The sequence below is a fragment of the Neofelis nebulosa genome, chromosome 1 (assembly GCF_028018385.1).
Source record: "Neofelis nebulosa isolate mNeoNeb1 chromosome 1, mNeoNeb1.pri, whole genome shotgun sequence".
Classification (NCBI taxonomy): domain Eukaryota; kingdom Metazoa; phylum Chordata; class Mammalia; order Carnivora; family Felidae; genus Neofelis; species Neofelis nebulosa.
Window position 1 is genome coordinate 160,104,605 of NC_080782.1, and position 24,450 is coordinate 160,129,054.

General features: G+C 55.7%; 1 long non-coding RNA gene across 1 annotated transcript; it reads right to left on the reverse strand.

Moving 5' to 3' along the window:
- Positions 1 to 1,339: 1,339 nt before the first annotated feature.
- On the reverse strand, positions 1,340 to 17,591 carry LOC131506854 (uncharacterized). Its single transcript, XR_009259203.1, has 3 exons — positions 17,285 to 17,591; positions 8,755 to 8,880; positions 1,340 to 1,759 (listed from the first exon to the last, which is right to left on the reverse strand). It is a non-coding gene; the product is annotated as an uncharacterized LOC131506854 (long non-coding RNA).
- Between the last annotated feature and the right edge of the window lie 6,859 nt (positions 17,592 to 24,450).

The following is a 24,450-nucleotide window of genomic DNA, read 5'->3' on the forward strand; positions in this document are numbered from 1 at the left end:
GCACCCAACTATTAACACAAAGTTCAGGAACAGGAAAAACTACTCAGTGTGCTGTAAGAAGTCAGGGGAGGGCTCCCCTGGGGGATGGGCCAAGACTGGCAGGGCCCCAGGGGGGCCCCCAGGGGGCTTGATCATGAGTGGGGCTCTAGAGGGGGCCTGGGTCGTCTTGGTTTTGGGGCCTTGGTGCTGATTACGTGAGTGTGTTGTTTGTGACAATGCAATAAGCTGTACACTGTATTTTAATAAAAATTTACATGAAAACAAACTGCCTGGTTCGGTCCCAGCCCCGGGGCAGCAGGAGAAACCTTGGGCCGCTTGCAGCTGGATGCCATCCCCTTTAGTCACCCTGCAGCAGCTCTGTGGCCCTGGGAAAACCCCTTCCCCTCTCTGGCCTCAGTTTCCCTCTGCTGAATGAGTAAGTGGTCAGTGTGTCTATTCCTGGCTGTACAGCAGGAATGGAGCCTCTGACAAACACTGATGTACGGATGCCTGGGCCGGAAGACGGACCATTAAGTCATATAGCCTCCGGGGGAGCCTTTCTGCACCTTTGCTTTGTTCTAATTCTTTCCTTTGAAAAAACCATAGCTTCACAGGAAGCTGTAAAATACAACGTCCTGGGAGGTCCCGTGAACCCCCATCCCCAGCCTCCTCCAGCCATAACCCCTTGTGCAACTGCAGACACCATCCAGACCAGCAAATTGACATAGGTAAGTCCGCCGAGGTTATTCTGACTCACCAGACGAGGACATGCGTGTGCGTGCATGTGGGTCTCCCTGTAATTTTACACCCGGGTCGCTTGCGGTAGTCCCCCGCCGTGATCAATCACACAACTGTTCCATCACCAGGCTCCCGGTGCTACCCCCCATAGCCACGCCCACCTGTCCTCCGCAGTCCCTCCAGGCCAACAATCTGTCCCCGGGCTCCACCATTTTGCCCTTTCAGGAATGCTATACAAATGAAATCCTAGACTTTCACTCAGTGTCCCTGGAAGTTCATCATTACCTCCTTCCTCTTGACGGCTGCGGAATACGTGCTCCACGGCACAGATGCACCAGTTTAATATCCATTCGCCCCCCGAAGGGCATCTGGGCACCTTCCAGTTTGGGGGCTGTTCTGAATAGAACCACGATGACCATTCTGATACAGGATGTTGTGTGACCATAAGTCTTCATTTCTCTGGAATGAATGCCCAAGAGTGCGATAGCTAGGTCATACGAGAAGCGTGCATTTACTCTGAAAGGAAACTGCCAAACTGTCTTCCGGAGCAGCTGGACCATCTTACATTCCCAACAGCGAGGCAGCAGCGGTCCGGTTTCTCCGCATCCCTGCCAGCGTCTCATGCTGCTACTATTTTTTTTTTTTTTTTTTTTTTTTACATCAGCCACTCTAATAGCTACGGGGCGAGAGCTCACTGTGGTTTTGGGGTGCATCTCACTGATGGCCCATGTTGTCGACCATTATTGTTACGTGTGTTTACCTGCCAGCCGCGTATCTTCTTTGGTGAAATGTCTGTTCGCGTGCACCTTCATTTTTCAAAGCTCCCCGGATGGGTTTGATGTGTGACCAGCTAATCCCCTAGGAGCTTCCGAACTTGGGAAGTTCTGTCAGTTTTAAAAAGAACATGGTCGCTGCTGTAAGAATTCTGGGCAGCCTGCGCTTTCTGGAAGGGCTACCTGCAGAGTTCTGTGGTGGGGTCCAGGCTGCTACAGGTGGCTTGGAGTTACTGTGTCTCAGGCCAGAGGGGGAAGTTTGTCTGTTCCTGAGAAGGAATGGGGAGAAAACAGAGAGCAGAGACAGAGGGGAGAAGGAGGCTCTGGAGGCCACGTGGCATAGGAGGGGACCCCTCCCTCCCACGGGAGCCTCTACAGGTATTACTGTCTCGTACAGAGCAGTGAGTGGCTAAGTCCATGTCTAGGGCGAGGGCATGACCCAGGAGGGAACTTGAAGCAAGCCAGCTCCAGACTGTCGCAGGCCCCGGAATGGACCTATTTGTGGAGTTTACGTCAGTCTCCAAAGGGGTGGGGAAGGCCGTACCCCTCCCAGTTACAGGGCCCCCTCCCTCTCATTAAATAAGCAATAAATGCCCACTGCACCAACTGTAGAAATAACAGCAGAGCACAACAAGGAAATAAAATCATCCGCCGTCCCAGCTCTCTAGGGACTAACCAGTGTAACTATTTGAGGGTACTTTCTGGCTGGGCCTTTCTCTAAATGTGTGCCTGTGACTGGGCGTATATATGTTTTTTGGTTACACAGAAGTATATTCTGTTCTATAAAATACATCCACCCCCTCACCCCACACTTGTCTCAAGCATGTTTTTAGGTCTTCAAACATCCCTCCACGTCACCCCTTTGGAAGCTGCCTGGAACCCCTGTGGGTTCCTCATTGCCCCAGGTGGGCGCTGGGCTTAGGTCCATCTCTCCTCTCCTGGTAAACAAAGCTGCGGGACCGTCCCATCAATGCGGCCTCTGTGAACAGGTTGGGATGTTCCTCTAGGACCCATTCCTGGAATTTCTGGGTCACAGGGTGGGAGTGTTTTGATGTCTCTGGGTACACACAGACGCTGACCCAAGAGGTTGGGTCAACACTCTCCTGGTGGCAGTGGTGGTGAGTGTTTGGCCATCTCGGGGCTCCAGAAGTTTCTCTGTTGGGGCAGAGATGAGCGCAAGGGAGAAGGTGCTGGGTGGCACTGTGCCCCACGCAGAATGCCCTTACTCGACGCCAGGTCCACAGGAATCAGCCGTGAGACATGCCGCAGAGGCTGTGTGAGCAACGGTGCACCAGGTCTGTGCTTCTGACCCCTCCACCGGCTGTCGGGGAGAAAGTAGCTAACAGCCAGGGCCAGGTCTGGGGCTCGCCCCTCACCACTGGCCTCCAGAGTCAGTAAGCAGGGTGCCTCTCTGGGGGCGTGGAAGCAGAGACACAGAGAAGGTGCCCTTATCCCTCAGGCGTGAGGCTTTTTGCCCACCGACTGGGGTTCCCAGTTCTGGTCTCACAAGCGAAATGACCCTGCCCCAGTCTCTGCTTCCTCATCTATGAAACGGGGCTGATCTTCCCGCCTCAGAGGCCGTTAATGAGGCTCCTGGGAGCTTACAGACTGGAGGTGCCTTGTAAACAGACGGATGTGAAGCGTTGCCATGCTGGCTCATGCCCGGGCTGTCCCGCCCAGTCCCCCAAACCCCACCTGGGGCCTCCCTCTGAAAAGGCCACAGAGGGCTCCTGCCCGCCCACCCTCTGCCTTCCTGTCCTGGCTCTGGGCCCCAGACAGCCCTGCCTGCCAGCCTGAGGCCCCACTGCCCAGCAGCACAGTGAGACAATTATCTCCAGGCTGGCCTCTGTGCCCTTCCGTCCTGCCAGGCAGTTCTGCCCATGAGCTCAGCCTGAGTCTGGAAAACTCCCTGCTGGCGGTGGGATGGAGGTGGGATGTGTATCTTTGCAACGCCCCCTGGGCAGAGGTGTGGGGAGAGAGATCAGGGTGGCCAGGCAGGGGCCCTGGGTGAGACCCGAGGGCATCTAGTCCCTCTCTGGGCCTCAGTTTCCCTGCCTGCACCATGAGGGTGTTTGTCTAAAGAAGTGGTTCTTCACTCTGTGTGTGGGGGGGGTGCGTCAGGCCATTTGGGGACAGTGATTCATTCATCCCACTTAGTAACCATGCAGTCCCCACTTTGGGCCAGGCTCTCTAAGAGCTTAGGACTGACTCACATCACCCTCACAGCCAGCCTGCGATGTGGGATGTCCTTATCTCCACTTCACAGATGAGAAAACAGAGGCTCCCGGATGTGATCAGGGGCATTATTCCGAGCACAGGACGATACGGAGTGAATAAGACAGACCCATCACTGTCCGTGTGGACGGAGGGGGCACACCAGAAAAGTAGATAAGGATATGTGCACAGACAAGGCCGCTGGGACCAGTACAGAAAGTAGGAGCAGCTGCACGAGACAGGAGAGACACTAGCCAAGAAAAGCCCCTAAGAAGAAGTGACCGCTGGCTCTGAAGGGCGGGGCTCCGTGTAATGGATAAGCAAGGGAAAGGCCTGAGGCGGGAGCCAGCTGTGCACGTTCAAAGTGAGGGTCCCTCTTGTGGCGCACGGGGCCAGGCCAGGCATCTGCTGCAGGAACGAAGCCTGGCTTGGAGAAGGAGGCCCACTGAGCCCCCCAATACCACCACTCCAGCCCAGCATGGAGCCCAGTTCGGGGCTTGAACTCACGACCCTGAGATCAAGACCTGAGCTGAGATCAAGAGTCAGATACTTAATGGCTGAGTCACCCAGGTGCCCCAAGCTTCTCAAGGGCGGTAGAGGGCCCCGAAGCCTTAGTGGGGGATGGGGGGGGGTGGTGTCTGGATAAAAGGGGAGCCCTAACCTACACCCTGGGTTCATGGGACGGAGGGGCTGGAGAGGAAAGCAGCTCAGTGTGTGGGGGCTTCTATTTCAGGGGTGGCAAGATGCCATCCCAGCTCTGTCCCCCACACGGCTGGTCTCTGCTTGGGACACAGAGCACTCTCTGGGCAGATGGCTACGGCCCAGGCAGAAGGCCTTGGGTGTCCTTGGCCCACGGGGTGGGCTGGTGGCTGCAGCAGCTGCAGGCAGAGTCCGTCTGTGGCTCAGCCGAGTGGGTGGATGGAGGCAGTGTCCCCACTGCAGGGTGAGAGTGGCGGTCCGACCCAGCCCCTGACCTCCCCAGACTCCAACCTACAGAACACCCAGCTAGGCCCTCCCCCAGTTCCCCTCTCTGTACCAGCAATTCCCATATGGGGGGGGGGGGCCCATTTTGGTGATAGCACTGCCACCCACCCAGACCCCCAAGGCAGACCCCTGAGTACTATAGTCTGTGACCCCTTTGATGCCTTCTTCTCCCTCCCCGCCCCCTTCCCCCCCCCCCACCCCCCCCCACCCCCCGGCCTTGGGCTGACCCTCATTGGACACTCCACTCCATGAGCTGCCTTGGCCTCCCCCTCGGACCACCTCTGGCACTTCCCATAATGCCTGCCCCACCCAGCCCAGGCCTGGCATGGGAGCACCCTCTGGACAGCGCTTTCTGGGTGAAAGAAAGAGAGACAGACAACAAACTTCAGGCTGAAGGAGACAACGTGGGACATCCTTCTCTCACCTGACAAACACCGAGAGCTGTTCTGCGTCAGGCTCTGGCCTGTCACTAAGGCCTGGCTCAAGTGCCACCTCCTAGGTCTCTGGTCCCTCAGTCAGTACCGAGATAGTTGCAGAGCACAAAAAGGAGGGGGGTATGGCTGGAGGGAGCAAGTAGGGGGAGGCTGGAAGGCTCCTGAGGGCCTGGCCCAGATTTCCTATGACCCGATATGGGTGCAATGTCAGTGAGACAGATGTGGCCCTAGGAGAGGGGGTGAGCAACCCTGCTGTCCCCAAGGCAGAGTCCACACCCTGGCTTTCCACTGATGGGCTAGGTGACCCTGGGGGAGAGTTCTGTCCTGTCAGGGCTCATGTCCCTGTCTGGGGCTGCCTGGTAGGGATACCTATCTGAGGCCTGATGACAGGCTAAGCGCGTGTCTACAGAGGCAAAGCCATATGCACAGCGTGCCTGGGGAAGGCTGCTGGAGGGGAGGACGCCCTGCGTGTCTGGCCCGTGCAGCACCCACCCTGCCCGTGGAGCTCTGGGGTTGGCAGATCCTCACCCCTAGGCTCCAGGAGGAAGCAGCAGCCCTGAGAACAGGAGGGGGAACCCACAATTGGTCCAGGGAACACATCAGCTGAGTGCAGGACCCGGACCCGGACCCGGACCCGGACCCGGACTACCCAGGCCTGAATCCCCTTCAGCCCACAGGGCCCTTGAGGCTAGCTACATGCCTCCTGGAGCCTCGAGCTCTTCTTCTAATGAAGAGCCTCCAGACCCTGCTCTGTCTCTCTGGTGGCTCTGAGCCTCATAGGTACCTCCTAGTGAGCGCTCTCTAACCTGGGAAACGCCATGGACAAATCTCGGGCCCTGTACATTCCGGCTGCAGAAGCCCAGGCCATCTGAGGGCCTCACCCTTGCTGAGAAATTGCTCTCCCCTGAGAACCCTTTTGTGCCACCTGAAGTCATCTCTGTGAGTCCTCACTCTGGCCTCAGGGGCCCGGGAATGGCCCATTTACAGATGTGGGGCAGGCCTGCCCCACAGCCCTGACTCTGCCTCCCCCCCAGGCTGCTCCCCTCCAGGGAGACAAGGCGAGACAGGATTTCCCCCTCCCTGAGGTGCTGGTTAAAAAGGATGTGAGGTTGATCTGAAACACAATTTTTTTTTTTTTTTTGGAAATATACGGTGCCCCAGGCAGCTTAAAAAAAGTGTGTGTGGTTTTTTTTTTTTTTTTCTTTAAATACATACTACTGGGAAAAAGAGCAAAGATGAAATGGTAAGAAAAATGATGTCTTGTTTATAGGTCCCAGCTTGGCTAAGAAGGATGGAGGTGCGGCAGCCTGGGGTGGGAGGTCAGCTGGTCCCGGGCATCGAGCATGGGGGTAGGGGGCGGTCCTGAGGATTTATGTAGATACACCCAGGGGTAAACCCTGTCCTCCCATCCGTAGAGCCCCTGGCACTCAGGGTCAGTGAGTCCAGGCTCCGGGCTGGGGCCAGAGGCTGGCCGCCTGGGTGAAGGAGGCATCCTTGTGCGTACCTGTGGCTTTGGCAGATGTGTTCATATGCCCACTACCCAGCTGAGGCGGCCAGCTTGGCCTATGTTGCCCTCTGCTTCCAAATATACTCAGTGGGCTGTCTGTAGCCTCGGTTTACTGCCCCGCCCCCACAAACACACACACAAGTGAATCCTCCCCCTACATGGTCAGGTGGGGCTGACCCCACCTGCCCAGATCCAGAGGCAGCCAAGTGACAGAAGCAAGCTGACTGGCATACAGCCTTCCCTGGGCCATGGAGGTGGTTTCGGGAGTGGCCATGAGCCCCAGGGCTGACCAGTGAGATGGGAGGCCAGAGCTCCCACAGGAGAACATGACCCCAGGGGCAGACAAACAGGGGAGCAGAGTATTAGAGCCCCTGGAACCAGCCACACTGAAGCAGACCCCTGGGCTGTGCCCGGATAGTAACCATTCAAATCTCTTCTGACTCGAGTTTCTGTCCTTTGCCACCCAAGGGCTCCTGGGTTAAGTCCGCTCCCCAGCCCCGGCCTGGCTTCCTTCCCTTCCCAGATGTCCATGTTCCTTAAGCCCCAGTGTGTCCCAAAGCTTCTCTCTGCGTGGTGAGAATCCAGGGAAGGCAGGGGACGAGAACAGTATTTTGGGTCACAGATCCACCATGTGCTTTATTACCTCACGGAATCCCGATGGCTACCCTGCAAAGCTGGAATTATTGGCCCCACTTGACAGAAAAGGAAACTGAGCTTCAGAGAGGTTAAGCCATCTGTCCCAAGCCCCACTGCCACCGGGTGGCAGATACGGGGCTCCATCTGAGCAACTTCTTGGAGGGTGGCTGGGCCCTGTGGCAGGGGGTGATATTGGAAAAGCCCTCGAGAATGCCAACACGGTGCCCCCTCCCAGCTCCGCTGTCCCCCCACCCCCCGCCCCAGTCTCAGGGAGCTCCTCTGAGGCAGCCTGATCACCCAGCAGCCCTGGAGATTGTCGGGGACTGAAGCCGACCCAGGATGGGGGATCGAGGGACTTGGAAGGTGCCTGCAGCCATCTGGGTGACAACGGAGTGAAGCCGGGCGTTTCTCTCTTGTTCGATAATGAGAGCAAATGTGAGGAAGGCTCTCTGTGTTGTCGCAGGGCCCAGCAAGCGTGGCGAGACACAGGCTGTGATTTTCAGTGAGGGCTGTGGTGATTAAAAATGCATCACTTCCCTTATTAAGCATTCCAAACAGATGCCGGGACCGTCTTGACGAGGAATGGAACCGCCGAAGCCAACAAAACATCTTGCAATTAACCACACTCAGATGGGCTGCCCACTAAGCTTCGAGGCTGCTCCAGTGGGACCCTGTCACAATTGGATGATTTGTCACTCTGAGGACAGGCCAATGCACCCGTGTCCAACAAGGTCAGGCGTGACTGGAGACTGGGAGACTCGGGGCATCTCTAGCCCAGGTCTCGTGTCCCCAGCTCATCCCCAGAAGGTCAGGTGGACGAGAGCGGGAGGCCAGAGTCCTCCATCTGGGGTCTGTCCAGGGCGCCCAGCCCCCGAGATCCCAGGTGGATCGGGCCCTGAGCCCACACCACACTCGGTCTGGCTTCAGCCCCGCCGTCCCCAGCCTCACCGGCCTTGTCCTGGCTCTCCCTCGACCCGTGACAAGTCAATTTGCCAAAATCCCATTCACTGAATAGTCAATTTGCAGGATGACAGGCTCATCAAAAACACTCGATCCCCTTAACCTTTTTGTTTTAGTTGGCCGGGTTACGTTTTTGCTTTCAAATGGCATTTGAACGAAGGTTTGATTTGTGTCTCCCTGAGAATGGGCACAGAGGGACAGAGGGGACAGAGGGAGAATGAGGTGGCTGTATTATCACCCACACAGGTGGCACTGGGCAGAGGCTGAGCGGGAGGGAGTGGACGGTCTGCAGGCACAGGGGAGCAGACAGGCCCACTTGGGGGAGCTTCTAGGTGGGGCTGGGCCCAGGCTTTGGGAGGGTGGGGTGCTTTGGGGTTAGGGTCTCTAGGGAGAGCTCCAGACTCTCAACCTTCTTGCCAGGGCTGACCAGGCACCAGCTGGCAGCAAAAGGGGCCTATGTTGTCTTTCTGGGATAGGGAAGGAAGCAGGTCCCCGTGCCCCTGGCTGGGGAGAGGTCAAGGGGTCTCACCTGTCAGGGAGGGGAGGGCGACAGAGGTCAGTGACCACACAGGCTTCTCCTGGAAGGACCAAGACAGGGGGTTGCTGGTCTTCCTGTCTCGTAGTAGCCCATCAGACCCAGCACCGGTCCTCAGCCCTTTTAAAAAGTTAAACCTGTTATTTTGAGACCCCTGTAGATTCACTGGTAGTTGCTGAAAGTAACAGAGAGAAATCCTATGTGTAGAGGACGATATCACCACCAGGATACTGACGTTGTACCGTCCATCATCCTAGATATCCCGTTTTACTCCTACTCATGTGCATGCGTCTGCATGTGTGCGTGTGCCCATGTGTGCGCGTGTGCGTTTGGTTCCATGTCCTCCCATCGCACGTGCAGGTTCACATACCCACCCTCCCAGTCAAAACACGCAACCGTTCCATTGCAAGGAGCCCTCGTCCACCCCTCTCTTTTACAACCCAAACCTTCTGCGACCCCCTTCTCTGTTCTGAAACAGAGCTCACAAATAACGGATCTATCTACATGCATATTTTAAAACAAAAGTCAACAGAATGCCCTCACTGTAACAACACAGAAAGGGAGCAAAGTGACCCACAAGGAAGTGACAGGCATCAGGTGTGATAGCGGTGGGTCTGGCTGTCCCACAGGGCAAATGAGGAAGTCAGCTGCCTGCCTCTCTAGGCGACGGTGGCTCCAACCCAGACGGATGCAGGGGCTTGCTGGCCAGTCGGTGCCACAGGGGATGCTGCCCTCCGTGACGGGATCCTTTGAATGGTGACAGCCTTTGGCAAAACTCTGAACATACCAAAGTCTGATCTGCCCTCGACTGTGAGAAGAGCAGTGTGTTCCTGGGAAACTCAATGTATATTAAAATCATATGAAATGCATTTTGTAGCTCGGATGTCGAATGGAGTGAGGTCCCAGGCTCAGTTAATTACGTACGGATTTTCAATCCCGTGAATCCGGGGTTAGACATTCGCAGGTTCTTGGCTGTGCAGGCCTGCCCCACACGGTGCACGGAGCTAGACCTCTGACAACTGCCAGCCACACACCTTTCCTGGAGGCCCCCATAATGCCTGCTAACATCTCCAATGGCCCCAAGGAGGCAGTGCGGCCCCGCTGAAAGTCCCCACAACTCACTCTCTGTCCCCACACGGACAGTTCCACCTGTATCTGTCTCCCCAGGGGCAGGGGCTGTGGTCCCCCAGGATCCAGCCCAGGCCCGGTGCTGGACAGGTGCTAATAAATGTGCCCAATAGGGCTGATCTGGACAGAGTCAGCCAAGGTGACAATGGTGAAGCTATGATGAACTGACTCCCCTGAGGCCTGGTGGGTCAGGGCTTCCCATCAGGAGACTGCTGCTTCCTTTAAGGGCCCGTTGGTCACCATGTCCTCCAAACTGAGCTTTTAATTGGCTCAAATCCGGAACTTCAAAGCAGTGATTGGAAACGAAACTGCTTTATGCAACTGGCTTGGCAGCTGGGGCATCTCAATAATAAAGCATATATGCAAATACACAGAACTTCCCTGAAGAACCTGAAGGAAGCAGACACAGCAGTGTCCCTCTAAGTAGAGGGACAAGGAGGGAGGAATTGATTTTGTACTGTGTACAGACATTTCTAAAAAATGTTTATTTATTTCTGAGACAGAGAGAAGAGAGAGAGAGAGAGAGAGAGGGACTCTGTTGAGTGCAAGCCGGGGAGGGGCAGAGAGAGAGAGAGGGAGACACAGAATCCGAAGCAGGCTCCAGACTCTGAGCTGTCAACACAGAGCCCGACGTGGGGCTCGAACTCACAAACTGTGAGATCATGAACTGAGCCAAGGTCAGACGATCAACCAACTGGGCCACCCAGGTGCTCTTGTGTACAGACAGTTTTGTTCCATGCGGATGAATTATCTCTCAATTATATGAATAAATAATCACCAAAAAAACCAGATCGAAGCAGGTATTACTTGTGTGATTAAAAATTGTTTGAGCACCTACTGTGTGCCAGGCACCCCCAGAGAGCCCATCCCCCTGGAATGCTTATGTCCTAAGGACTGGGTTCTGGATGGAGGGCGCAGAGCCCCCCGAATGTCCCCTCTGTCCCGGGACAGAGACCCCAGGGAAGGCAGTGGAGGCACTGGCAGGTGCCCAGCCAGTCCCACCCCTCCTGAGTCAACGCCAGGGGTCCCCGGAGCTAAGTGGTCCAACAGAAAGTGCGAGGCCTGCATCGCTCAGCCTTTATCAAAGAAAGGGTAGATCAGAACCACAACGAGACCACATCACACCATGAGGATGGCTGTTATGAAAAGCCCCAAACACAAAATAGCAAGTACTGTTGAGGATGCGGAGAAATTGAAACACGTGTGCATTGCTGGAAGGAACGTAAAATGGTGCAGCTGCTGTGGAATACAATACACTGGTTCGTCAAAGAATTAAATATACAGGCACCTGGGGGGCTCAGTCGGTTGGGCGTCCGACTTTGGCTCAGGTCACGATCTCGCAGTTCGTGGGATCGAGCCCCGCGTCGGGCTCTGTGCTGACAGCTCGGAGCCTGGAGCCTGCTTCGGATTCTGTGTCTCCCTCTCTCTCTCTACCCCTCCCTCATTCACACGCTGTGTCTGTCTGTCTCTCTCTCAAAAGTAAACACTAAAAAATTTTTTTATTAATCAAATATAGGGGCGCCCGGGTGGCTCAGTCGGTTAAGCTCAGGTCATGATATGGGCTCAGGCCGTGATCTGGCAGTTTGTGGGATGGAGCCCCGCGTCGGGCTCCACGCTGAGTGGAGAGCCTGCTTGGGATCGTCTCTCTGCCCTCCCCCCCCCCCCGGCTCTCAAAATAAATAACTAAACAATTTTTAAAAACTAAGTACAGAATTACCAGATGATGCAGCATGTCCACTTCTGGGTATGTAACCAAAAGGATCAAAGGCAGGGTCTGGAAGAGATGTTGGTACACACATGCTCATGGCAGGTGGATGCATCAAGTGTCCACTGATGGGTGAACTCATAAAGAAGATGCGGTCTATCCACACAATGGAATATTATTCACCCCCAGAAAGGAAGGACGTTGTGAGAGACGCTACAACATGGAGGAACCTTGAGGACGTAATGCTGAGTGAAATCAGCCAGTCACGAAAGGACAAATACCCCACCTATGATCCCATTTATATGAGGCCTCTAGAGCAGACAAAACGTAAGTGGTGGTGGAAGCTGGGGGAGGGGAACGGGGAGTTAGTGTTTAATGGGGACAGAGTTTCAGTTTGGGAAGATGAAAAGGTTCTGGAGGTGGATGGTGGGGACGGCTGCACAACAGTGTGAGTATATATGTGTATATATATATATATATATAGGTATTTTATTAATATATATTTTTTTAATTTGGGGGGGAGGGGCAGAGGGAGAGAGTGAATCCCAAGCACTGAGGGCCTGACCTCATGACCCTGGGGTCATGACCCGAGCCGAAATCAAGAGGACGGTGCTCAGCCAACTGAGCCCCCTGGTTCCCCAGCACTGTGACTGTATCTCATGCCACTGAGCTGCACCCTTACAAATGGTTAAAATGGCAAATTTTATGCTACGTGTGTATTTTACCACAACTTTAAGAAGAAGGCTGTCGGTGCCTTGCCAGGCCAGGGCCTGCAGGGCTACCGAGAAACAAAGTGGGGCCCTGCCTGCAAGGGATGCCCCGAGTCTGGTGGGGAAGACAGGGAAGTGGGTAGTCGGTGACAACAGAGGGCCCTGTAGTGTGGCACAGGGGAGGCCCGGGGATCCAGGAGCCCAGCGAGGGGACCCATTTGCCTGGGGAGTCCAGAAAGAGGCACGAGCTGGAGGTTGGGGCCTGAGGTGAGGGGCGGAAAGGGTATCCCTGGAAGAGGAACCAGCAGGGGCCAAAATGTGGAGGCGTGAACTCTGTCCCCTAAGAGCCTGGGCAGGAGTGGGGTGCAGTGGGGTCAGCGCAGGACAGGAGAAGCAGGAGGCAGTAGGGGCCCTGGAGCCAGAGACGGGAGTGTGCGAGCAGGGCCACCCCACTGCTCCGCGGCACCCGCCCTCTTTTCTTCCCTCCGTCTCTCCAGGGCTTGGGCCCCTGTGGACTTGTTCACTGCCCCTCCGAACCGCAGCTGTTTGCTGCGAGCGCCCCACCAGGGCTGGCACACAGACCGGGTCGGATGAATGAATTGGCGCGTGGACGATGACCCCACGGTGACCACGTATGACAGGCAGACTCAGGTGTGTGCGAAAGATTCAGGATGTCTGAATGCAGCTTCCCCTTCTTGGAGCCACCGGTCCCTCTCCTCCCAGCCACCCGTGCGGTCCGGCACCCGGCAAGAGCTGACCCTGCCGCTCTGCTTCCGGGTGACAACACAGGCCCAGAGAGGGCGAGAGGCCTGCCCAGGATCACAGAGCCAGGCAGGGCCAGAGCTGGAGTGGAATGTCCTTCTCTTGTTCTAGAAGACCCTGGGAGGGCCTCAGAGACCTAGGGGCAGGGGTGAGGTGACACAGAGACAACAGGAGCCGGAGTGCAGGTGGGGTGAGACACGCAAGGGAAAGTGGCAGCCTCAGATGAGCCCGGTGGGTGCTCAGTCGGCACCCAACAACAATGCCTCCTGGGCCCCTGTTGACCACAACAGAACCGGGGTTAGACCGTGATCCAGGGGCATTCTCAGGAGCATCCTGGCTCCCAGCCCCTGCTATTAGCAGACCTGCAGGGAGCAAGCTTCACCCCTGCTTAGCCAGCCTCTGCCTCACCGGCAGTTTTCCTGGCTGTCCAAATGGGGTGTGGAGGTCTGAGGCCCTAGGACGTCACTAGTCTCTGGGGACACATGTGCCCTGCTACGGGCATGGGAAAAGGACAAATGAGAGCCCTGTCTGGCCTCCCCTCCAACTTCCCCACAGTCCAGCCATGGAACCATGGCCACCACCCCTGATCAGGACCCTCCATGGCTCCCTCCCGGCCACTACCTGCAGAGAGAGTCTACTCCTGGCACTCCAGGTGATTTCTGCCTTGGGTCCTGCCCACATTTTCAGTGTCGTCTCTGTCTTTTCCCTCACGCTTGGGGCTCAGACCAGACGTAGCTGCTTTCAGTAAAAGCCTTTAGTATACGCACAGCACCGGAGCTGGGCTTTAGGGGCTGGCTGTGCAGCCTCAAGCCCTGTGCTACCCCCTCACCGGGTGCCACCTGGGACAAGTCATTTGATAACTCAGTGGCATTGTCAGCACAATAGGGATAATAAGAGCCCCACCTCCCAGGGTCACTGTGAAGGTCAAACGAGCTTATGCCTGCAAAACTCTTGCGATTGTGGCCTAACATTTGTGTACCTGGAGTGCTCTTCCCTCCTTGACCACCTGGAAAATTCCCATTCACACTACATGCCTGCTGTAGGACGCAGTGACCCTCCCCATCGCCGGGTCATCTTCCTGTCCCGTCCCTTGGCACTGTGTATTGAGAGTGTCTGTTCATGTCTGTCTCGCCCACCGGCCTTCAGGCTCCCAGAAGGCAGAAACTATCTATTACTCAGCAATGTGCCCCACTGCTTAGGGCAGTGCCCGCTGCAGAGCCATAATTCATTCATTCAACAGAGATTTACTGAGCAGTTATTATATGCCTGTGCTTTTCTAGATGCTAGGGTAGCAACAGCTAACACACTGTCAACCTCTCTGCCCTGGTACGTTCTAGCAGGTGAACCAATCAACCAACGGCAGCGGGCAGATGGAGACAGCGCTGGGCAGAGAAGGAATAGAGGAATGTCAGGTGAGGGGTCACGGAAGTTCCAGCCAGAGTGAATGAGCGAATGAGCAGGAGGTGCCCCACTTCAGCCCCCAACCCCCCAGAAGCTGTGAATTTCACACTCAGTGCGAACTCCCTGTAGCCCCAGCTTTCCGTGTTCAAGCAGCAGGATGTGGCGTGCCCGTAAGACAGCGGTTACCCTGTTAAGTGTACTTACAGTCTGAAAGGGGCTCACCTTAATTAAGACACCATTAATTAAGCCGTCAGTATGATAATGATCTCAGTTGTTAGCAAATTTGATTAAGGAGCTGATTCTGGAGGCCTCGCGATTTCCCCCCATTGCATTAATAAATCTCCCGCTAGTGTCGTATTGCCGTCCTTTATCTTGTTCACTCTGCCACCGCTGTAAGTGACTGAGCCCCACCCCCGGCGGGTACCCACCGTCGGACAGAGCCCAAATGTCATAACACTCTCTTAGGGTCTGCTCCAGGGGACCCAGAGGATGGCCACCTGGACGAGCTCCTCTAAGCCACAGGACACCCTGATCCTGCCACGCACGGGGACCCCGGAGCGAGTCGGTCGAGTCTGGCACGTGACATACCAGGGGAGGGACCCCACTGTCAAGGAAACAGCCACGTGACCTCAGCCACGCTCCTACCCTCCCTGAGCCTCAGTTTCCTCTTCTGTAAGATGAGATCAACAACAACCCCATTCTAGAACAGTTGGTGAGAACCAACAGGGCAACTGGGCGGAAAGGGCTCTGAAGCTAAATGGTACGACGGTATGTCGGCCAGACGCTACCATGCTTGGGTTTCCAGCTGCCCTGAAAGTTAAACAGCTAGAGACACGCCGTTCCCCGTCCCCCGTCCCCCGGCCCCTCTACCGCATCAAAAGCTCTGGGAACAAAGGTCGAGCAGCAGGTGCTAGGAGAGCCCTGGTTCTGGGCCACGGTGAAGCGGGGAACAAACACACAGGGCTCTGTGTCTGCTGTGCAGCCTTGTCAAGCAGGCCTGCTCTGGGTCCCAAGTCTTTCCCTAAAAACAATGGGGTAATGGCTCATCTCCAGTCGCCCCCTCCCCAGCCTCTCTGCCACCTCTGGTAGCCATAGGTTTGTGGCAGCACCTGGGTGCTGGATGTCATGGTACCAGGCTGTAGGAGCCTGAGAGCCGGAGGAGCATAAAGGGACCCACACCAATGAGAGGCAGGGCGCACAGAGCCCCCCAACAGGCCCTCCCTCTGCACCGGCTCAGCCCCAGGCAAGCCGGGCAGGGTAGGGCAGGCTTCGTCTAGGAGACGAAACTGCCAGGAGCTTAAAGTGCAGGTTCCAGGGCTCCTGGTGGACCGAACCAGTCTGTACTGGTATTGGGGCAAGTACTGGATGGCAACTGTGTCCCTGGCAAGACCGTGAGCAGATAGGCTTGGGCAGCTCCTGGGCCCGGGCAAAGGTGTGGCAGGAAGAAGACGGCTGCCCAGGGAGGGCCCTCTTCCCAGCAACGGTGGCGGATGCAGCAACGGTGGGGAAGGATTTACTATTTGTTTCCAAAAATACAGCTAGGGCCTTGTCACAGCGAGTGAGAGAGAACACTGGGGTGTCCTGCTCACATCAGCACCGCAACCTGTGGGCTTTTCCACTAAAAAAGCAAATGAACATCACAGCAAACCGTAGACACAGGCCACCTTCACCACCACCCAGGGCTCCTGTTGGGGCCTGCTGGCGCATGGCAAGAAGTATGTTTATTTTCCTTCACGCTCCATTAGCGAGAGAGCTGTCCCTCTACGGAGGGGTGGGGTTGCTGCTTAACTGGGAGCTCCACAGGTCCTTGACACGGTATAGGGTCGTGAGGCCTTGGAGTGGCCCCCAAGATGTCCCCCTAAATGAAGCTCCAGGCTTCTCCTTTCTAGTCCTGGGGATGGAGCCCAGCCCAAGAGGCTCCAACTCTGTTCTCTAACCCTACAAGGTCTGAGGTCACTGAACAGCCCCGAAAGCTGAGGTGTGGGGCAAATTGCCTAGGGCAGGTGGAGATGTGGAGCTGTGTCCCACCCTACAGCTCTGAGCCCTAGAGGAAGGATCTTGCAAGGCCAGAGACCGAAGGTTCCTCGCCCCAGAACAGCACGGTGCAGAGCCCCGAGAGCCGTGAGGCAAGCTGGCGTTCTAATCCGATGCCCCCCCGGGAAGCCTAGCTTAATGAGGCACGGACTTTGGTTTCCATAAATACCCGGACCCGTGATGTCACCACCCCGTGCCGAGTTTAACAGCTTTTGCCACTGGCTGTAGGCCCAGCAGACAAGTGGTCTGCCGCTAGCCCACAGAACACCTGCGTGGCCCAGAAGGACACCAACGCCCCTGCTCTCGATGGCAGGCCGGACCTTCACCTGTCTGTGGAGGACACGGCATCCTGTCCCCACCCCGACCTGCCTGCCAGCCTTTCATCAGGCACAGAAGAACTGCCAGTCACGGATGAACTGGGCAGGAGAGGCTTCTTCCAAATAGTCATGCTGAGGGCTATACCAAAAGCCAAAATGGTAGTGGTGGCTTTGAAAACCCTGGATATGGATTTGGGGGGGGTTACGTACCCTCAGCGATAGGGAATTTCACAGCCCAATGGAGACCTGCTGACTTACAGCCTTTTCCTCGTCGTCACCACCAACAAATACCACCACTGCAGGGAACAAACGCTGACAACCTCTGCCCGGAGGCCAGCTCCCTCTGCGAGACACCTGCACAGCAACCCCCCTCCCCCCACCAAGCCCCCACTCTGGCTCCAAGCTCAGCTGGGGCCCCTCTGGCCTCAGGCCCGAGTTTCAGGTATAAACCTGCCACATATACTCACAAGTAGCGTCTTCTGCAAGCCATCCTGTCTGGGGGCAATTTTCCCCTTCCCTCTCTCTCTCCAGCTGGGAAGGTTCCGCGTGGTTAGAGGAGGAGCAGGATGCTCAGCTGAGAAGTGGAAGGGAATAAAATTAAACAGAGGGGCGAGTCACATTCCCCGGGGGCGGCGGGCTCCTCCGCTGGGGCGGGAGCAGGGGGTGGGGGGTGACAGCAGCAGGCTCCGAGGGGCCCCGGGCACAGCAGGGCTCACACCATGCCCAAGAGCCTGCCAAGCGGTCCAGTCACCATGGTCGCCAGGTTGGGCGGGGGCGTCGGCCTCGCTGGTACCTGGGACCACCTCGGGTTTTTTCCCTCCCGCACATCCGGGGTGGCTGAGCGCGGGGAGCAGGGGGGGGCTGGGGGGAATCTGCGCCCGCTTTGCTCTGGCAGCATCCGGAGGAGGGGCGGGCGCTCGCGAGCCTCCCCCCGCCCCCCCACAGCTTCTTGGCGCCAAGGAGCAAGGTAGTGTGGCGGCGCTGGACCAATCGCGAGGCGCTCGTCGCCATGACAACTGCAGCATCAGGCGCGGCCACCTGGCGGCGCCCTCGCGGCAAAGCCACCCGCCCGACGGAGAGCGCCAGCGCAGCGCGAGGGTGCCACAGCCTGCCAGGGCCCCTTCCTGGCTGGCTCTGGAAACCTGGAAATCTCCTTGCTAAAATGCACGACGCTGTCCAGAGCCTGCGATGACGCTGCTTTCCAGGGTGGCTTTTCTGCCTTTGGCACGGAGTCGTGCAAGCCATGGAGCGCACCAGGCTGGCGCCCTGGAGTCAGGCCCACTGGTTCCAAGGCTGGCTTTGACCCCTAAGGGCCTCGAGGCTGTGGACAAGCCGCTTCCCTTTTGGGAGCCTCGACTGATGCTGTCGTGAAATGGGATCATAATGGCTACGTCACAGGGGTCCAGGAGGGCTTGTCACACACAGTAGCTGCACGGATGCATAGCTGTTATGATGTGTGCTGGCCATGTCCTGGAGCTAGGGAGAATTTCTGCTGTAGCTGTGGAGCCCATTCGTTCCTTCACCACTCACTCACTCATTTACTGTTTCTGGACTGGCAGCTCAGTGATGAATAAGGTGATGCTCTCATGGTGTTCACCTCTTAAGAGGGAAACAGGAAATCAACATGCAGTCACATGTATAATTTTACATGGTAAGGAGGAGGACAAAAAGTAAAGCCGAAGAGGTAGAAGGGAGGGGGACAGCAGGAAAGAAGGAGGAAGCCATCTACATCAGATGGGGTGCTCAGGGAAGGCCTCTCTAAGAGGGCACGTGTAGGCTGAATAACGGAAGATCCCCGGAAGGAGCATTCCAGGCAGAGGCAAAAGCTAGTGTCAAGGCCCTGAGGCAGGAAGGAGCGGAGTGTGTTTGAGCAACACTGAGGAGGCCAGAGTGGCTGCAAGTGGTGAGCCACAGGGATGTGAGGGTGAGAAGGCCTACATCCACCCTCTCCCCTCCAGATTTTCTCTTTCACGCGCACATCTCTGTCTTCTTGTCTGATGCTTCACTGATCAGAGTCTGTTTGCTCGTCTGTAAATCAGGAATCCAAAATCTATCTCGTATATGTACACACCTATAATTCTTATTTCCATTATAATCTTTACGACGTCAATGAGGTATAAGATTATCATCGTATTCTCCGGGGAGAAAACTAAGCCAGAGGTTTAGCAGCTGGCCCAGAGCCACAGAGCTGGTGAGTGGTATGGCAGGGGAGTCTGGCTCTGGAGTCCTGGCTCTTAAGCACCTGCAAATCTTCCTCTTTGGGAAGATCACATGAGACAATGGCTGTGAAAAGCCCACCCACCCTGGGCAGCTGTGAGGGCCATTCCCTTTTTCCTATTCTCTCTGGATTCTCAGACTCACTGAAGTTACGGGAAGGAGGGATCCTGCATCCTTAAGTTTTGTTCCTTCCTTTGGACAGTGGACAAAATGGAGCGCAGAGAGGGTGAGTGATGTGCCTGAAGTTGCACAGCACTGAGTGGCAGAAGTGGGACTGGGACCCAGTTCCTCTGGCTCCATGTCCCTTATGGGGCCAGGGTAGAGCGGAGCATCTGAGTGACTGGTAAATGGCATCAGAACAGCACGATGCTTCCCGATTCACCCTCCTATAACAAATCTTTGAATGACCAAGCTTCCTACACCGGGGGCTTCCCTCCCTGAGAATAATGCAGTCGTGGACATAATTGGTATTTCTGTGGACTTAACATGTTACAGATTCCCCCCCCCCCCCCGTCTCTCCTGGAGTTGGACAAGTTCTTTTGTTTTTTATTTTCGGACAAGACTTTAATAAGAATACAAACATAGCAGCAGCTACAACCACGAGGGCTTCAGGAGGATCATTTTGCTTCAGATCTGATCTGATGTTTAGTGAATTTGTAGAGGCACTGTACAAAGTAGGTTGATTTCCCCTCCTACGCAGAGAGGTCTCACCTCTACACAGCAGCAGAGCAGACTCGAAGCCACCTCTCTGTGACTCCCAAGCCTGGGCCCTAGCAACTCCCCACACAGCCTCCTCCACATGGGGATTATTTTATCACCCCCATCTTCCAGAAGAGGAAACTGAGGCTCAGAGCCCAGGCAGACCCTGATTGCAGTGCCGGCACCAGCATCCTTTTCCTGGGTTTCCTCTCCTGCCCCAGTGCCCCAGGGAGCCTCCCCGGGGGGCCAGGACACCCCTCTGCATATTAACTGCTGTTTGGCATTTTCTCCTTATAAACAAACTTGCATGTCTGTTTCTTGTATGTTATGCCGTTATTTCAAAATAGGGCACATGGCAAAAACATGGCATTCGGAAGCAAACGCCAAGAGCGTAGGCACCTGGGCTGTGTTTACACAGCCTCGTGGATCCAAGGCCCGGCAGGGAATTGACGTTGGGACAGCTGCAGCCGCCACTCACTCTCAAGGCCCCTCTGGAAATGCCTGCACACACAACCCGCCCCCCCAACACACACCCACACCTTGTACCTGTCTGTGGCCCCCTGCAAGCAACCCAGACTAGAATGAGAAAGTGGCTGACAAAGAGCAGGTGGGGAAATGTTCCACACCCAGGACTCCCCTCCTGGACTGGAAAATTCCAACCTGCAGGCTGACAGGCAGATTCACGAAGGGAATGTCTGGCTCCTGCACCCTGCTGCCCATGTGCCCCCATCTGTTCCCAGCACGAAAGGAGGCACAACGGCATTTGGAAAGAGGCAGAACAGAAAGGGCTGGAACACAGTCCACAGATCCCCAGGCCACAGCACCTTTCAGGCTGGCAGCCCGGGAGTCCCAGGGATTGAACCTCTTCCACGGGGGCAGGGTGGAGCTCCAGTCCTTGTCCTCAAGCCACCAACCGTTCTAGCCGTGGAAACACAGAACTGTCAACATTCTGACTCTTCAAAGCTCAGAATCACAAATCCTTCAAATCCTGGATTTTTTTTTTCCCTTTTAGCGTAAGCTTCACATTGGAAAGAAACAGAACCTTAATTGCACAAATAATCTGAAAATCTCTTCTCTTTCAACACAATGAAGTCCCCTTCACCGCACCCCTACATCTCATTCCCTTTGCCCACCTCCATAGAGGTAACTGCTGTCTTCTGTTTGGAGCACATGCTTCCAGAACTTAGCGAAGTCTCTAGCTAGCTACATTTATATGCCTATAGAAAATATGAAGAATTACATGGACGGACCTTAAAAAATGGCATCATATTAAGTTATGAAAGTTTTAAAACTTTAAATACACCAAAAGTCATAAAGAGAGATACAGTGGGGCACCTGGGTGGCTCAGTCGGTTAAGCGTCTGACTTCAGCTCAGGTCATGATCTCACGGTTCATGAGTTCGAGACCTCATCGGGCTCTGTGCTGACGGCTCAGAGCCTGGAGCCTGCTTTGGATTCTGTGTCTCCCTCTCTCTCTGCCCCTCCCCCGCTCGTGCTCTACCTGTCTCTCTCTCAAAAGTAAAATACTGAAAAAAGAGAGAGAGAGAGAGAGAGAGAGACAGTAAACTCTGTTGTCCGCAGGGCCTCCTACAAGAATCAGACCATCACGAAGCTGATGGAAGCCACGTCGCTGCCTCTCTTCTGCCTCCTCCCCAGCCCTTCCCTCTTCACATTTACACAGTGAGTTCACTGCAGAGTGAATCATGCCTATACAGCGTTCCTACTCAGACAGGTGCCCACAAAGGGCAGGGATGCTTGCACATGTTTTTAAACTTCCCACAAACAGAATCACACTGCACGTCGCTTTCTGCGATCCTCTTTCCCCAGTCAACATTCCACTCGGGGCACCGACTGATGGAATCTCTAAACCAGACTCTTCTTTGCTGAGTGGCCAAATCCTAGGCTTTTCTGATCACAGCCGTGGGCTGGGCTCTTGTTGCTGAGAGGGGCCAGGCCTCATTTGGTTCTGAAACCGCCTCCCCCCACCCCCGCCCCCTTCCCACCCCTGCTCCTCACATGCAGGCAGCGGAGGAAGGGAGGAGGCAGCTACGGCAAATATCTCTGGAAACGTGTGTGGACTCTTGGAAGCTTGGCAGACACCCTCTCTGCACTGCACCAAAATACCAAGGTGCCCTGTCCCCTGTACTTGGGGAGAAGACAAGACCCTGGCCCCTGGACGGCTGCAGGAGGGGGTCCCTGACATGCCGCTGGAATGCAATGGCTGCTGCTTCTCAGGGCCATTTGGAGCCCCGACCGATGGAGATTTGGAAGCCCACAGGGCTGGCATCAGTCTCTGCCCTCCCACTGCTGTGCCAGGCTTGCCAAGGACAGCCTTGGTCTCCGGAGCTGGCTGAGGCCCATGAGAAGCGAGGGGGCTGTGGCCAGGAGGACGCTGCCTGCAGAAGCTCCTGCTCCATCTGGGCCGTGCTGGTGCAGGAAAGGGGGTGCGGGAGAGGGGTGCTGCTCCGTGTGTCCGCTTCTGCAGGGGCTGAGCCTCTGTGTCCCGCTCACCTGGAGGGCGAGAACTAGTAGGAGCAGAGGGTGCTGGGAACAGCTCCTGACTTTCTGAGCCTCCACTCGTGAGCCTCCGAGAGCCCCCCAGCGTGATGGAGGGCTGGCGTGGCTGTGAACGAGAGGCACCACTGGTCAAGTGCAGGCGTCCTGAGGCCCGTGTAGGATGAACCAGCCACAGACACTAAGCCAGAGCTGATGGGTCTGAGTGTGCCTTGGGGTGTAGGCTCCCTCCCTCTCCTAACATACTGCCTCTCCACTCTCCCCCACCCAAGAACCTGCACCTGCTCAGCAGGCAACGTAGCCTGGTAGTCCAGGCTGGGAGCCACCTCTGCCACCAGCCATGTGACTCTGGGCGGGTGACCCAAGGTCAGCCTCTGCATCTATGCACTGAGGCTCACAGGGCATCTCCTTCTGCCTCCAGGCAAGGTCTAAACGAGTTACTGCGGGCAAAGCCCTTAGACCAAGGCCTGGTTCTGCCTCCTTGTCCCAGAAGTGTCAGCCAGGCTGGTTATTGTTCTCGAGCTGGCCGGGATGCTGGAAAGTTCACAGAACTGAAATTCGCAGGGAACTGGAGCTAGAAGATGGGGGTGACACCTCCCCACCACCCCAGCTGAGATGAGAGCCTGCGGTGTACCCCAAACCAACCTCACAGCACCTCCCGTTTCTCACCCTCCTGACGAATTTGACTAATAGTTTTCTTAAATCTAAAAATAGTTTTTATTTAAAAGCGAAACTTCCTGTCACTGTGGTAAATCGTGTATTTGATGGGCTAGTTACACCACAAATAAATACTCAGATAAATAGGGCTATAAAAGAAAAATTGCTCGCCTGAAGCTCTCCCTTGGCCTCAGGGGTCTGAATGTCCCTGGCTGGAAAACCCCGGGCTGATGCTGGGGACACCAGGCAGGGTGGGCACAGGGCAGACGTCGGGGCGGGCAGCGGGGATGGCCCTGCTCGTAAGCTTGGTCAGAAACGACCAGGGATACATGTGGCAGTGTTGGGGAAGGTCACAGGGCTATCCGTGGTCACTGTGGGGGTGGCGACTCACTTTCCTCTCCAGGAATCCGTCTCGCTTGCCTCAGCTGCGGGGTTCTGTGTGCCTGTGTGTGTATCCACCTGTGTGTGTGTGTGTGTGTGTGTCAGTGTCTATTTTTGGTGATTGGCATCGCTCCTTGGAAACAGAGTGGAAAGGCCTCAGGCCCATATGAAGGGGACAGCAGTCCTCTATGGCCACCTTATGTCATTGCCACAGGCTGGTCTCCTGGGTGGTCTCCTCCTGGGTCTTCATGGGAATCTGCGAAGTCATGCTGGGCTGTGTGTGTGGCTGGGGACCAGCAAGTGTGCCCAGCCCCCAGCTCACAGGGCCATGAGCATTTCCTGACCACAGAGCAGCACTCATTCTCTATTCGCTTGTATCTTCATCCATAGAATGCCGACTGCTTCTTGCTTTGGGCCTGGCCCAGTCTAGGCAGTGGGGGGTACAAGGTGAGATAAAAAGCCATGTGTCCTGCCCTGAGGAAGGGAACACGTCTTGAGGCCTTGACAGCCAACACCTCTCCCTGCCCAGCTGCCTCCCCTCCTGGCAATCACCCCTGCATCCTTCTCAGTGTCTGGGGCTCAGGTGGGCCTGACTCTGCTCCCAACAACAGGCATGGCACTCAAGCTGGGCCCAGGAGAGGCAGGCCCAGACTTCACTGACACTGTCGCGCGAGAGAAGCTCCGAACTTGAATTCAAACTTAAATCTGAAAGGGATGAGCCAGCACTTTCCGTCGGGCCCCTTGAGGAGGAAGCCAATGCAGGGGGAAGCTAGACTCACAGCAGAAGAGGGACAGGTCCAGGGTCAGGACTGGAACTTCTGGATCTAGCCATGCCTGAAGCTTTGGGGATATGTGAGAATCTCATTTCATTTAGGCCAGTTTGAAGTGGGCACTCTGTCACCTGCAACCAAAAGTCCTAATCCATGTACCTTCTAATAGTTATAATTCTGAATGAATATTTTAATATTGAGTGATTGTTTCAATAGAAGGGTACACAGAAAACTGTATGGTATGAGGGAAGGAGGGGCAAGTTCTTTGAGAAAAAAGATATAGGAAGGAAAAATGGAAGTTTCCATTTCCAGGATGTTGAAGCTGAGTCTAAAAGGATGACTAGCAGCTTGTCAGGCAGACAGTGCATGGAAAGGCATTACATCCATATGGAACAG